Source organism: Giraffa tippelskirchi, chromosome 4 (genome assembly GCF_054371585.1).
Source record: "Giraffa tippelskirchi isolate mGirTip1 chromosome 4, T2T-mGirTip1v1.2.pri, whole genome shotgun sequence".
Lineage (NCBI taxonomy): Eukaryota > Metazoa > Chordata > Mammalia > Artiodactyla > Giraffidae > Giraffa > Giraffa tippelskirchi.
In genome coordinates, this window is record NC_137278.1 from 124,671,477 (window position 1) to 124,682,897 (window position 11,421).

Here is an 11,421-nt window from a genome sequence, read left to right on the forward strand (position 1 = left end):
TCCAACTATTTGCAGTCCCATTAACTGCAGCACTCCAGGCTTCCCTGTCTTTCACTATCTCCTGGAGTTTGCTCAAACTCATGTCCATTGAGTCCGTGGTGCCATCCAGCCATCTCATCCTCTGTTATTGAATATCTACAATTTATCAAATATCTACTGGGCTTATTTCTTATTGCTTCTATAACAAATTATCACGAATTTAGTGGCTTAAATGAACACAACTTAATTTGTTTCGTTTCTGGAGTCCAGAAATCTGAAATCAGTTACATTAGGCTAAAGTCATGATGCAGGCAGAGCTGGTTCCCTCTGCAAACGCTAGGGGAAAGTCTATTTCCTTGCCTTTTCTAGCTTCTATAGCTATATTCTGAAGAATTGATGCTTTTGAATTGTGGTGTTGGAGAAGACTCTTGAGAGTCCCTTGTACTGCTAGGAGATCCAACCAGTCAATCCTAAAGGAAATCAGTTCTGAATTTTCATTGGAAGGACTGATGCTGAAGCTCCAATAATTTGGCTACCTGATGCAAAGAACTGACTCATTAGAAAAGACCCTGATGCTGTAAAAGATTTAAGGCAGGAGAAGAAGAGGACGACAGAGGCTGAGATGGTTGGGTGGCATCACCAACTTGATGGACATGAGTTTGAGCAAGCTCCGGGAATTGGCAATGGACAGGGAAGCCTGGTGTGCTGCAGTCCATGGGGTGGCAAAGAGTTGGATACGACTGAGCCACTGAACTGAACTAACTGATAGTTGTATTCTATGCACTCACTGGCTTACAACCCCTTCATCTGTCTTCAAAATGAATAGTATATTATTTGAAAATCTCTCAGTGCTTCTAAAATTGACTGCCTTCTATCTGACAATTTTGTAGTCAAATCTCCCTCTGTTTCCCTCATATAGGGACAGTCATAGTTACATTTAAGATACCACTAGATAATCCAAGATAATCTCCCCATCTCAAGAGGACACAATCACATCTGCAGAATGCTTTTGCCATACAAGGTAACATTCATAGGTTAAGGAATTAAGACCTGGATATCTTTGGGGGTCATTATTAAAGCTACCTGACTCACTCTGGGCCAAATAACTGGTTCAGCCTTATACATAATTAGCTCATTTAGTCTGCATGAAAACTCTTGAAGAAATTGTTATTAATCCTCAGTGTTGAGATGAGACCACTAATGTGTGGAAAGTTGTGTGAGGTATCCAGTAAGTGGCACAGTCAGACATTGAACCCAGGACCCTTGGATTCCAATGCCCATGCTTTCAATCATTTCTCTGCTCTCTGCCAGTGTTTGGTGGAAGAAGAAGGTAGACTAGGAAGAGGTGTCTAAGGCAAGGTACATTAAGCTGGAAGAGCCCTGGGCAGTCTAACAGCAGCCCTAGGCGCAGGGAACATGAGCTTGAGGATTGTACCGTCACAGAAGACCTCTTGATGGTCTTGACAGTGTTTTGCATGCACTGTTTCTGAATCTTTAATTCAGGACTAAGTCTTGTTCACTGTAATATCCCCGGTAATATCACAGTGCTTGGCAAGTGTTCAGTAGATATTTGATAAATGAATGAATGAAATAGCATCCTACTTCCTTTTAGGCTTGATTCTCATTCTGAAGGTTTTATTTCTACCTCCCCTCTCAAACACTTTCTCTTCTTTTGCCACTTCTCTCCTTGGGACTGGAGTTTCATTCTCACTCTGCTGGGGGGTTCTATTCTTCCCTGTTGTAGAGACACAATTTGGAACAGATCTGCAAATGGCCACCATCAATAGGTTGCTACTTTTCCTATTCCCTAGGTTCTGCAAGATCAAACAGTGCTGTTACTTTGTCCTAGAAGAGCCTCATCAGACAAGAATGGCAAAGGCAGGGCATCACCTTGGAGAAGTGCTCCTGGGATGGAGGACAAGCAATGAAAGAAGACTTGCTGTTTCACCTCAAAGGTTGAAATACCATTGTATCTTGAAATGACTTGCTCATCCTGTTTCTTAACTCCCATGCCTCACTTCCTGCAGATAAGAACAGCTCAGAATCATTAGCTGCATCCTATAATTTAAAATAAATATGAACAATCTGTTTATTGTTACCAACAATGTGTTAAGCTAAATGAAAAGCTATACAACAAATTTGAAGAAGATATTCAGTAAACAAACAAACTCAAACCACGAAGTTCAGAGACAATGCAGCTAAAGTGCCTGAGGGATAGTTTCATCAACTCCTCTCTCCATAGTTTGCAACAGTCATAAAGCTTATAGACCTGCTTCTTCATCCAAATCTCTGCTTAAAGTCACCTCCTTCTAGAAGCTCGGGGTAACTATTTAAAACTGGCTGCCTTCATTACTCTCGAAGTCATGCTCCTGTTTTATTATCCTCAGAGTACTTCTCACCCTCAGAAAAAAAAGTATGTCTTTTCAAAATCAGACTTTTTTTTTTAATCTCCTCTTTAGAATACAAGTTCCATGAGAGCAGGGATCTCTAGGTGTTAGAACCTGTAATGGTGGTTGACACCCAGGAGATCGTCAATAAATGTTGCTGAATGAATATGCTGTCTGAACTTCTCCAAGTAAGTGGCGGGGAGGAGAGATTTAAAAAGAGGAGTTGAGAAAGAGACTCTTTCTTTATTCATCTAATCTTTCTACCTCTTCCACTGCTCCAGAAATAGGGAGGCAACCAGGACCTTAAAAAATAGACAAAAGAAGCTAATTGGTGGCTTTTATGCTGCTTGATAATTTCAGGAATTTTCACGGATAATTTTGACAGTTGTGTGTTTTTTGCCTTAGACACTGACAGTAGAAACAACACTATGTGAGATATGGTTTCTCTTAACATAGTTGGCCTACAGAGGGTGCTAGTTCACTTCAGAAAACTAATATAAATGATTAAACTTTCTTTGTCGGATAGCGTCATCAACTCGATGGACATGAGTTTGAGTAAGCTCCAGGAGTTTGTGATGGACAGGGAAGCCTGGCGTGCTGCAGTCCATGGGGTCGCAAAGAATCGGACACGACTAAGTGACTGAACTGAAACTTTCTTTAGGTACTGGAAAGGGTTTACAAAGCAAGCATGGAAGCAGCTTAGTAACAGCTAATAAAATGCTTAAATTTGCCACATTTGGCTTCATAATCAAAGTTTAAATTAAAAAAAGATTAAAAAAAATCTGTGAAAATGCCAGAAGGAGTCAAAGACCTCCCCTGGAGAAAAGAAGTGACGTTATTTTTCAAATGCAAAGAAGAGAAGCCAGGCTAAGAGAAGTATCCAGAAGTAGAGAATATTGTGTATATTGTGAAAGAGAATATTGAAGCTGGGAGAAGTTGCAAGTCTTGGAGGAGAGGTTGGCAGGCCTCTGCTAAATTCCACCCCACCCTTCATGCTGAGAAATGAGGACTTTAAAGGCCTGGTGTGAGATGCCTTTAGACTCTCAAGATAGGAGTAGTCTTCCTTCAGCTGCTTAACTGAGCACATCATTCGTGAAACTGACCCTGGGTTTAGGATTCAGCAAGGCCTGTGGGGAGGAAGAATTACTTGAGAGTTTTGAAATACGTACTTGGTCACAGTAGGTTTTGTAGGAACAACAGGGGAGCCTGGTAAGAAGGAGAAGCCTCTTCAAGGTTTGGATCTGCTAAGAAATCTTCAGGAGAGAAAATGAAACCAGCCAGTTAGTTCTCAGTGAAAACTTTAGAACCCTATAGAGTGAACAAACACTTGAGGTAGCTCTGATAGTCCAGAACCTCAAGGCAGAGATTCATAATCCTAGTACTATAGCCTTCAGTGATCAGATACAAATTTTCAAGGAAATTTGGACTCAAAAATCTATAAGAGCTGTTACACAGCTTATTAATACTGTCCTTGCCTTTGTCAGTTCAAGGTAGATTAACTACTTTACTATAACGTTCAATGGTTAAATTTTAAATGAAATCAGCAAAGGACAAGGAATGAATTTGTAAAAACAATCAGCCACCTTCTCCAATTTATCCGTGAAATCAATTAAATCAGTTTTTTTGGCACAGTGTAGGGAAAATATCTATTTTCCCAATGAACTATCTCATTGATTAAATGTTTCCTTTGGAAGACATAGCTACAGTCTAAGATTTTAATCTTAAAAAAAAAGAATGTTTGTCTTTTAAAATCTTCAAGATTTTGAAGTCTGCTGCTTTTTCCCTAAAAATTTGCTTCATCTCAAACTCACTTCTAACTTCCCTTTTGTAGTTATTTTTAACCATTAGCCACGTTCTCAAAGTAGAAAATCTATTTAAATACTTGAGAGTCAGTGTGAGCCCACAAGCCTGAACACCAACAGGTAAGGATGCAGAAGTAGCAATTATTGAGGTCTTATGGGGCAGGGGGTGGGGAGAACATCACTTTGCACTTTATTTTGACATCAAAACAGCCAAATGATGAAAATAGCATTTGCTCCATGTCATGGTCAGGGTTAACAATGTGAGGCCACAGGCCAGAAAGTCATGTCAACGAGCAAAGCAGGCCAGTTATGAGGGCTTGTTCTCTTCGGGCAGGTGCAAAACGATGTTTCTGAGTCCCATTTTTCAAGAAAAGTCAGTAGATTTATATGAAATCTCCTGCTTTTTAAAAGTTATGCTAAATAATTAAATGTTTTCAATATTGTGTGAACCACATGAAGGAAATCTGGGGTTGAAACTGGCTCAGGTACTGCCACTGAGCAATCCCGATAGTGGGGGGAATATGAGGCTCAGGAAGATGACATCACCCTGCTGCACAGCTGGCAGGTGATACTCAGACAGGCATGTGTTTCCTGGAGCCCAGGGCTTCCTGACTATGCTGTTCTTAAGATACTAACACTCTGCTGATGGGTTACATCTTTGAAGTCCTTTTGATATATGCAAACATAGCAAAATCTTTTTTTTAAAATCACAGTGTGTGCTTGCGTGCTCAGTCACTTCAGTCGTGTCCAACTCTTTGTGACCCCATGGACTGTAGCCACCAGACTCCTCTGTCCATGGGATTCTCCAAGCAAAAATACTGGAGTGGGTTGCCATGACCTCCTCCAAGGGATCTCCCTGATCCAGGGGTTGAATCTGAGACTCCTGCATCTGCTCTATTGCGGACAGATTCTTTACTCACTGAGCCACTTAGGAAGCCCAAAATCACAGTACCTACATTCTTAGGATCTCAGAGAGCTCAGTTGTGTCTGACTCTTTTCAGCCCTATGGACTGTAACCTGCCATAGTCCTCTGTCCATGGGATTTTCCAGGCAAGAATACTGGAGCAGGTCGCCATTTCCTCCTCCAGGGGATCGTCCCAACCCAGGGATTGAACCCAGGTCTCTTGCATCTCTTGCATTGGCAGGCGGGTTCCTTATCACTGCCCTACCTTGGCACATTCTCTATAGGGATGCAGGCCACCAAGGAATGCCCTTCAGTTAACATTTCATCAGATCCTTCTGTTTAACATGATCTCATCCCTACCATTTAATTCAGGATTTATTGCCCTTGTCGTACAATCAAAGGAACTGAGTGCTAACTTTGAAGTGGACACGAAAAGTGTCACCCCAAATAGACTACCTATATATCACTGAAAGTTCAAACCAATGAACACAGTAACACAAATGCTTTCCACAGTTTTGAGCATCCCAGGAGGTTTTCCCATTGTTTAAGTCATTTTTGAGTTTAAACTGTTGTCATTCTAGTAAATTAGCTAACATCTGCTGTGCATCTGGCAATGAAGTCCACTCTTTTGAAAACCAAATATACCCTCAACTTGAGTCATTTATTTAATGTCCAGAACAACACTGTCTCACAGTAATGCAAGTTGCATGCCACTGTAGATGTTGTAGTCGACATATTTTTAAAAAAGAGAGACAGAAACAGATGAAATTAATTTAATAATACATTTCATTTAGCCCAATATATCAAAAATACTATCATTTCAGCCTGTAATCAATATAAAAAATTATCAGTGAGATATTTTACATTCTTATTTTCTTTATACTAAGTATTCAAAATCTGATGTGTATTTTATACTTAAACCACATCTCAGTTCAGACTTTCTGCTGAAGAGGGTTGAGATATACCATTCCAAAATATGGGCTTCCCTGGTGGTAAAGGATTCGCCTGCAATGCAGGAGATGTGGGTTGGATCCCTGGGTTGGAAAGATCCCTTGGAGAAGGAAATGGCAAACCCACTCCAGTATTCTTGCCTGGGAAACCCAAGGACAGAAAAGCCTGGCGGGCTACAGTCCATGGGGTCCCAAAAGAGCAGGACATGACTTAGCGACTGAACAATTCAACTCATTCCAAAATATGCCACTTCGGCACAAAAATGACTTTGAACTGAAGGCAACTAACTGAGAATCAACGATGCAGGGTGAATTCTCAGCTCCCCCTTAATCTGCCTAAAAGCAGAGCATACCCTATCTTTCGTGAAGGTGCTCTCCTCCCTGCACCAGGAAGAGAAGAACAACTCTTATCACTGGGCACTTGGAGAAGAATTTGTACCAAGAGGCCTTACTAGATAACCCTTATCTTCTACTAGTTCCCCCAAATATTTCCTAGTCATTTCCCCATGATTTATTTTCGACTGAAATCCAAATGCCCTTTCCTTTGTTTAAATGGTATATAAGCCCCCAAATCTAACCACTTCTTTGAATTTCACTTCCTTTTTGTGAACTTCTGTACACATCAATAGTAGTAAAATTATGTACCTTTTTTCCTATTAATCTGTCTTCTGTTAATTTATTTTTCAGGTCCCCAGTGACTGAACCTAAAAGGATAGAGGTAGTTTTTCTTTCCTCATGCTATATTTCAAGTGCTCGATAACCCCATATGGCTAGTGGCTACAGTATTAGACAGGGCAGGTCTAAGAGAATGATAGGTAGTATTGTTCTAATGTATACATCATTTCTTTTTTTTTAATGAAAAATTTAAATTAATTTTTGTTGGAATACAGTCGCTTTACAATTTGTATTAGTTTCTTACTGTACAGCAAAGTGAATCGGTCATGCGTATACATATATCAATTCTTTAATGTACACATCAATTCTAATCTCTTTTTTTCTTATATAAAATTTCTTTTGTCAGTACTTTTCATGATTGATGAAATTCAATAAAAAGAGTATGATGCTGTTAAATATGACAGCAAATTTAGAAAACTCAGCAGTGGCTACAGGACTTAAAAAGTCAGTTTTCATTCCAATCCCAAAGAAAGGCAATGCCAAAGAATGTTCAAACTACCACACAACTGCGCTCTTTTCACATGCTTGTAAAGTAATGCTCAAAATCCTTCAAGCTAGGCAACATTACATGAACTGAGAACTTTCAGATAAGCATCTGCCTACAATGCGGGAGACCCAGGTTCGATCTCTGGGTTGGGAAGATCCCCTGGAGAAGGAAATGGCAACCCACTCCAGTACTCTTGCCTGGAAAATCCCACGGATGAGGAGCATGGTAGGCTATAGTCCAGGGGATCGCAAAGAGTCGGACATGACTGAGCGACTTCACTTTAAAGGAACCAGAGATCAAATTGCCAACATCATTGGATCATAGAGAAAGCAAGAGAATTCCAGAAAAACATCTACTTCTGCTTCATTGACTATGCTAAAGCCTTTAACTGTGTGGATCACAACAAATTGTGGAAAATTTTTAAAGAGATGGGAATATCAGACCACCTTACCTGCCTCCTGAGAAACCTTTATGCAGGTCAAGAAGCAACAGTTAGAACCAGGCATGGAACAACAAACTGGTTCAAAAACAGTATTACATTTTAGCAACTAGTAGAATTAATAGCTTAATTGAGGGTATAATATCTCAGTTTTATATTCTTGAAGGTTCTAGAGCAAGAAAAAACAGATCAGTCCTTTCTAAAATTCCTCCAAACTTTTTAGTCCTGAAAAAGCTTTTACTAATAGCTTTCCAAAGTGGGGAAAAAAAGCTACTCTCAATTCAAAAGTTAAATGTGATTTTAATAAATCACATATAAATTAAATCACATATAAACTAAATCAAAGCAAGAATCAGATTTGAACCTTATGGGATTTTCTCGTATGTAATCAGTGGTGGTTTCTAGCACTGGTTTTATTCTTGTTCCTGGGTAGGAAAACTCTTCAGAACCCAAATAAAATAACTACATGTTCTGAAGTTAATTAAAAGTATAAATCATTAGCTTATAAATAGTAGGGTATCTTGTTCAATGGTTTTAATTATTTCAGATCTTTGAAACAACAAATGAATTTAATTAAAATGTAATTTGATTTATTAAAATCTAATTGAGGGCATATGCTTTGGCACTTCTATTATTTCTCCAAAATTTTTAAAGATTGTGCATTTCTCCCTTGGTATATTTTTTGACTTCATTTAAAATTTATGCATGTGTTCAATATCTAAAATCTAAGACTAGGATGAAGTATAAAATCACTTTATCACTGCTACTTCGTTCTTCCCACCACAACATGTCAGGCATAAAAAATGAATTGCAGACCTTTCATCCTACTTTTCTTCCACACCCTGCTCTGCTGCAGTACTTGTCTGCTTCTCTAAAGACTCTGGCTGTGGCAGTGAAATGAAAATAATATTCCTTTCTCTTTAGCCTATTTTCACTCCAAAGGGTTTTTTTTTTTTTCATTGTACACTTCCTGGCAAAGAAGAAGATGAAAATTCACCATCAACAGGCCTAGTCGGATTTATGGTGATACCGATTAAATATTTGATAAATGAATGACGATATGAATCAGCATATGAATGAAGATGCCCATAACCCAGGATATGACAGATGACTGGAAAACTGGTGTTAGAATCAATGCCCAGTTCTGGGAAGGCTGAATGTCATCCACAGCTTTTGTCCAGTCTTCCAGGAGTAATCCATGATGACTATTGTGTGGTAGCTTGTAAAAAAGTAAATCTGCAAAAAGTTATGGATGTGTTTGGCTCTTAGCACTATTCCTCAAAGTGCCTGAAGGCCTGATAAGATTTTGTGCAACTCTGCACCCCTTACACACTGTGTACTTAGTCACTCAGTTGTGTCCGATTTTTGTGACCCCATGGGCTATAGCCCGCCAGGCTCCTCTATCCATGGGATTCTCCAGGCAAGAATATTGGAGTGGGTTGCCATTCCCTTCTCCAGGGGATTTTCCCAACCCAGGGATCTGAGCCGGGTCTCCTGCATTGTAGGTGGATTCTTTTCCATCTGAGCCACCAGCGAAGACTTTCTTACATCCTACCGCATCCCAAATGCAAACTCCAAGGCAAGCTGCTGTTCAGTTTAGCTGAACTACTCACCTAAAATATCAGAACTGTCAAGAAAATAAGCATATTCTTTGAGTGGTTCCTCTGAAACTAAAAGTCGACTCCACTGCTCCCAGCCTTTTTACTAATCTGGCTCTATCTCAGGGGTTTACATTATACCCCACAGACCCCTACTCAAATCATGACGGAAATAATGACTGTGAACTTCCAGAAATAATGTGCTTTTCTTTTCTCTATTTTATTTTTCATTTTTCTGGAAGAGCTTCCAGTGGATTCTTGAAAAATTAAGATCCCCTGCTCAAAGCGGACACTCAGTGACTGGGAAGGGAGGAATAGTACTGTTACAATCAGTCAACAGATAAGAATCCACCAATGCCCGACTGCCAAGGATCTTGTTCAGCTATCTTGCATCAAAAGAACAGACAGCCCTGGCCTGGCATGTTACACAGCAGCAATGGGTTGGCCTCAGTCCACTCTGTGCTTAACTGTAAACACACTGGACTTTATTAATCAGTTTCAGCCACAGAAAAAAGATCTTGTTGGGGCAGTGTATCAAGGGGTTGCGTTTTGGGTCTTCCATGCCACACCTATACAGAGATGGTAGTTGAAGTTAACAGCATCATCTTTTGATACAAAGAGCAAAGGAGGAGCTTGAGCACAAGGTTAATTACCTTGTCATACCATGGAAAGAGCAGCACGTGAGAACGTTCATCTCTGTGAATCAATCTCCAAGTTTATCTAGATTATTGAACCAAAACACCATGGGGAAAAGATAGCAATTATATTCATTCCTTTGTTCCTAATATTTATCGAGGTCACAAACGAGTAATTTATTTCCCTGAGAAGTTTTATGTGTCTGTATTGGCCTATGTTCTTTTGATTAAAGAGACAGAGAATAAGAACAAATTATTTTTTCAGTCAGCAAAATTAAGTTCAGTTGCACTTTAACTCCTGTAATTTAATTAATATGAAGAGCAACATGCTTTATTCTATATTATCTAATAAAAGAGAGTAAGGGTGAATTATAACAGTATATGATTTATTCCAGGAATGTAAGGATAGTTCAAAGGCAGAAATTACAGCAGTGTAATTCATGTTAATGGACCAAAGGACAAAAATCACATGATTTTTCTCTTATATATGCAGAAAATAAAGTTTAAGTCAATTTTGAACTTTTGAAAAAGCTGTTTAGAAAACAAGGAATAGAGATAAGCTCATAAGGCTATATACTAAAACTTAACAGCAAATTTAATATTTATTGAAGAAATATTAGAAACCTTTCTTTAAGGTTGAGAATAAAACTAGGGTGCCTTTTCTCACCCTTATTGTCCACAGGATATTGGAAGATTTGGTCGCTAAAATAAATCAAGAGAAAGAAAGAACCATAAATATGGGAAGGAAAAGAGAGTCAAAAGGCTCAGCTGTCATTATTTCAGGTGATATAAATATTCACAGAAAACTCAAAAGAGATTCAATAGAAAAACTGTTAAGAACTATTGGTATCTTAACTTAGAAATTACCCTAACAAATATGCACAAAATCTCTTGGAGAAATCTATAAAATTCTACTAAAATAGTATTTTTTTTAACTTTAATTACATACAAAGCACCAGGGGATCTTGTTTAAAAAGCAGATTTTTATTTCATAGTTATTGGATAGAGCCCAAGAGTCAGCATTTCAAAATCTCTCAGCTGAGGTTCATGCGGCTAGTCCACGGTCCACACTTTGAGTATCACAGTACGGAAGTAGTTAAAGAATAAATGGAAATATAAGACGTGCTTAAGTGGAGAAACCTACCATGATAAAAATTCTAACTTTCTCCAAACTAGCCTATGATTTTAATGTAATTCCCACCAAAATCCCAATAAAATTTGGGTGCTGCGATATTTGTTCAATTTACATGAAAAAAATTAGTATTTTCCTCCGGAAAAAAGAACAAAGTATGTGTGGGAGCAAATTCCCCACCATATATTAAGGCACATTTCAAAACCGTGGTAATTAAAAAACACAATCTGCTAGTGGTATAGGAAAAGACAATAAATAGGATAACAGAACATAGAGTCCAGAAACAGACCTCTAGCTCTTGATCCATGAAGGAGGGGGCACCAAAATTTAGTAGGGAAAAGATAAATTGTTCTGGTAAATAGTATGTAGAAAAATGACTCACCAATGATAGGATAAAAGTTATAAGTCTAACACACACACACACACACACAGC

At 38.8% G+C, this 11,421-nt stretch overlaps 1 long non-coding RNA gene across 1 annotated transcript in view; it reads left to right on the top strand.

The window, feature by feature from the left end:
• Positions 1–10,606, top strand: part of LOC145546146 (uncharacterized) — a 60,550-nt gene extending 49,944 nt beyond the window's left edge. The window contains exons 4-5 of the long non-coding RNA XR_014082559.1: positions 1,791–6,740; positions 10,539–10,606. This is a non-coding gene — a long non-coding RNA (uncharacterized LOC145546146). The remainder of the gene's footprint in view (positions 1–1,790; positions 6,741–10,538) is intronic.
• Positions 10,607–11,421: the final 815 nt, after the last annotated feature.